Source organism: Hyalella azteca, unplaced genomic scaffold (assembly GCF_000764305.2).
Source record: "Hyalella azteca isolate HAZT.00-mixed unplaced genomic scaffold, Hazt_2.0.2 contig12260, whole genome shotgun sequence".
In the NCBI taxonomy this organism is placed as follows: domain Eukaryota; kingdom Metazoa; phylum Arthropoda; class Malacostraca; order Amphipoda; family Hyalellidae; genus Hyalella; species Hyalella azteca.
Window position 1 is genome coordinate 1 of NW_025942222.1, and position 4,820 is coordinate 4,820.

The 4,820-nt window shown below is 33.6% G+C and overlaps 1 long non-coding RNA gene across 1 annotated transcript; it reads right to left on the reverse strand.

Annotated features, from left to right (window-relative positions):
• Positions 1-3,205: 3,205 nt before the first annotated feature.
• Positions 3,206-4,820, reverse strand: LOC108678735. Its single transcript, XR_001931332.1, has 3 exons — positions 4,787-4,820; positions 4,124-4,164; positions 3,206-3,255 (listed from the first exon to the last, which is right to left on the reverse strand). It is a non-coding gene; the product is annotated as an uncharacterized LOC108678735 (long non-coding RNA).

Sequence of the window (4,820 nt, forward strand, 5' to 3'; positions counted from 1 at the left end):
GTGGGCCTCCCGCAGCCGTGGCGAAGCGTCAAGCGCTTCCCCAGCCACACGCTCTCCCGTCTTCGATTTCGTGGCTGCGATTGCCAGAGCAATCGTTGTATCCATATTACGTGTGTGTTTTACGACATTGGGTCACTGTGCCATTGGGTCAAACCAAGGAATAAGTATAAAACTTCAAGTTGCTAAACCGTGCATAGATACTTTTAACATTTGCCGTAGAATAACTTGAGCCTTTTTTGCAATATATCCTAATTTGCTATGTTAGTGAGCTGTTAAATTCTGTCCTTTGTTCCCCTATAATATCGTTTTCCGTCTTCGATAGCGTGGCTGCGATTACCAGAGCAATCGTTACATTCATACTACGTATGTGTTTTGCGACATTGGGTCACTCAGTCATTGGGTCATACTGGATAATAAATATAAAAACTCAGGTAACAAGTAATAAATATAAAATAAATAAATACTTCAGGTAATAAATAAATAATGTAATAAATACTAAATTATAGATAAATAATTACTTCAGGTAACAGGTAATAAATATAAAACTTCAAGTCCCTAAAGCCGTATATAGGTAATTTTAACATCAGCTTTGGAATAACATGAACCTTTTCTGCAATATATCCTAATTTATTTAATTATTAAGCTGCTAAATTATGTCATTTGTTATTCTAATAGAGTTTCTTTGGTAACAGTGTATTTTGTTACCAACTATTGGTTGTTTCATCGCTGTTATCTAAATGAAGATTGTTAGGTTTATAATTTATTTATAACTGGAGCTCTCAGAACTGAGTATTTCGCTGGGCTACGGTACCAATTTCTGCTTTCTCAGTCAAGCTTAAATATTTGCATATATTTATCCTTGTCCATTCTTCATTTCTGCTTCAATTTTCTAAATAAAAACTTTTTTCATTCTGCCCAATCAGTATATTTCTACAAAATTAATAACATTCATTTTCTAGGTGAATACTATTTTTTCGTTTATGAAACCTCACTTGGATATTCTGTGACTTTTGTAACATGAATACCACCAAATTTTATCTCGTCTTTCGAAAATTGTGTGCTCAGGATTCCTCTTCATTTACCTTCCTTCCAGCTACGCCGGTTTAACCTGCTGGATTAACCTGCCGCAATAACTCTTCTGCTTAACCCTTCCAAATATCACACACAACTTCTTGAGCGTCGACGCTCCAACTTGCTAGTAACAAGTATTGAATAATGATTTAAAGTCCAATATTACACGACTGACAACAGGTACAACTATAGTTAAACTGCATTCGATGCCACGACATCATTCGACTAGCGACAGCTGAAGCCCAAATCATCATAAATCCGAACATAGCTATCAACCTCAAAACTACTGAATTTCTGAGGATTTAAAAATAATGTTCAAATCATTTTTAAAATTTTTATTTTTCGCATTGCATCCATTTTACCTAATTTTTGTACATATATGTCGATTGAAAATTCAGTTTAAACTTTGTGCAACTTGATAATAAATACTGTTATATTCAAACGACGTTCATTTATTAAAATATTTGGAAATCTATTTTTTATCTGCCAATCCCATTCCACTCATTGAGAAACTAGCAAGAAACAAAAACAAAACATTTAAATTTATTCATGAACAATATATTAAAATCAATTGATTATTTCCATATTGTAGAACCATGAATAATAATAACATAGATACATTTTATTTCATTGCCGTCTCCTTCGAACGAGACCGAAAGTTCGGCACAAAACTGACGCAACGTCAAATCTGTAATTGGACACGGTGATGCCTAGCCGAAAAGCTGACCTGTTATCGACACAAGAGTGAACGGATCATGCTTATAAAACTGAGATGTGTTCGTCTCGACTTCACTAACGTTCTCACTGTCATAGCATCGAAACCTCAGCATCCAAAGACCTATTCTAAATATCTTACATTCGATTCTAGTGAAAACGAGTAAAGTGAACATGAAGTATTCCGTCTCTATCGTGATGATGGCAGTTATATGTAAGTTTTTTGCTGTAGTTCATAGCATGCAAGAACAAGGAATTTGATGATAGGGCCTTATGGAAGACTTTAAACTTCATTAATTATCTGCACTAATGCAAGTGTTTGAATGCGAGTACATTCTAACTGTGTATCGGCAACTTATTTGAGGAGGCTTAATTAAATCTAAATACTCGTATGTCAGCAAAATTTTGCATCGATTGTTTGTGGTAGGAACCTCAATTATTTAATCAATCCAAGCAGCATATGAATGTCCAATTGAGTACAGGTAAAACCAATATTGAATAATAACTTAGAACTAAAATGTTCTAAATTATTATTATAAACTAACCAGCCTCGAATTTTGGGTGACAGAAACAAGTCCGCCACCGCCGTATGAATCAGATGCCCCGGCCTTTGACAGGTCTTTTTAGCTCATGTCTTAGCCTAACATCACATACTGCAAAAAATATAATAATTAATAATAACGCGTCTTTGCAGGCCACAACCTGGGCAACGTCCATGCTGTCGACAACCCTAGGGTGAGTAAATTCTGCTGTCTATATTTAACCATCGAATTTATGTCCAGATTAAAATAATTAACCCAATTTAATCCGTTAGTAACAACGGAGACTTTTTTCATTTCAATGATGCTTAGATACAGTATACCTTGCCTTAATGGAGAGTTCATTTTTAGTTCTAAATTATTAACTCATTAGCATTTTGAAATAGCAATCTACTAAGTTAAATAATTGCTCCATATTATGAACACGAACGAATAATATATGTTTTGCCGCCCGGAGTAACTATTTTCCGAGCATGGATTTTCCCTTGCGTTCTGCAAAGTATTAATGATTAGTATTATCATTTGCTATTTTTCTTAATGCATTCCGATTTATTTCAATTCAAACAAATCGTATCAGTGTTTATTTCCACACATTTTTAAATGTTTTTAATATTATTGGTCCTGATATAGAAGAAGTAATTTTATTATTTAGAAGAAAAATTACTATTCATAATGGTAGAAAATTTTTTATCTATCTACCGGACGAATTAAAAATCACTTTCTTCACACGTGTTTAGGGAAATTAAATTCTCGTCTATATACTTTTCACTAGAAATAATTTGAATTTGAATGTGATGTTGTAGGTTTTCATTTAGAGTAAAGTCTTATTATTAAGTGTTAAAAGTTCATCCAGTGTTAAGTTTGATATAGTAATTGAAATNCCACCGCCATAGCCGCCGCCACCACCGCCACCGAAGAAACCTCGCTTTACCTAGACAAATAAAGACATGGCAACATGACAGGCAGGTACGCTTGGCAGATTAGTAACCGGACTAACTAAAGGCGGTAATATGTCCGTTATTATATGGCGATAATTTAAATTTTAGTTAATAAATTATAAGGTTTTTATAACTATTTTACAAAAGTAACTTTCAACAAAAATTAACCAAAACGGTAAGGAATAAATACGCATATCGATAATAGATCGTTTGAACTAAAAACAAATGCCAGAAAATCTCAAGGTAGCAAAGTTTTCCAGAATTTGGAAAAATGAGGCTTCAAATAAATGAGTTACCTCACAAATCGTTGAGATAATTAAACAAACTTCACTTAATAAATCGTTGAAAACATGTAAGGGAAAATATTTTGACCTCTGAATTCGTTGGTATTGTGTGGCAAATTTTTGACCTCAGAAATCACAGAAATCATGCGACAAAATTTTAGCGGCAGAATAGTTTATGTGACAAATTTGTTATTTCAGAAATCGTTGAAAATAAGTGGGCAATTTTTGTTTCTTGAATTCCGTGTTTTGGTTCATTCATTCGCCATTAATTAAAAAAAGAAATGAAAGTCCAATTTTATACTGGCTAATCGATTCACATTGAATATTGGATTCATGCAAAGTTTTTCGTTCAAATTGTGGAAATTACAACAAAAGGTTTATATCATAAAAAAATTTACAAGAATTGCATGTACTAAGAATTATTTCTGCGTATATCTGTGGGAAAATTATTCATGATTTTGAATAATAAATGTTATGTGGAAGTTATCTAAAATGGAATCAAATTATTATTATAAGCTATGAAAAAGTATGACATGCAAAAAGATTATTGCAAGCCTTCAAGACTGTGTAAACTTACCCTGACAGCATCCTCAGGGGTTTCTGTAGCGTAGGCCAAGCCTGCATGGGAAGTAAAATCGTTATATTATTGATATGAACATTAATTATTGCGTAAGCTGTTCAATTTTAGCGGTATTTCAATTTTCGTCCATGTCGGGGCTTTTGTGAAAGACGGAGTTGAACTGTACGAATTGTTAAGCTACTTAGACAAGAAGCTACATCACTGTGAATACCAATTACTGAGTCAAAATAAAAAAAAAATATCTGGATTATATTACACGTGGCGTCCAATATTTCACCTGCAATTCTAACTGGTGCGACTAAAAGGAACTTTGTTAGTTGAATGAAGCTGTCAAAAATAATTATTAGGTCCAATCAAAGGATGTAAATGAATAATACTGTAAAAAATCTAATTAACATTAAACTTGGAATGCAATTGGACAATAAAAATTAGTTTCTCTCGGCATCGGGTGTGCGGACATGGGTTCTTCGTGACATCGAATGGCTTCATCGTAACATCGTGCATAGATAAAGATGCACGAAATTACTCTAATAAATTTTGTAATTGCAATTCGGCAATGTTACAACTTAATTTGCTACTTAGATACCACTTTACGGTAGAAATAAGACTGTGTCAAATGTCATCGTATTGATGTTATGTGGTGTAGGGCTCAGTTCTCACCAAGCAAGGCAGCCACAATGGCGAACTGAACAGA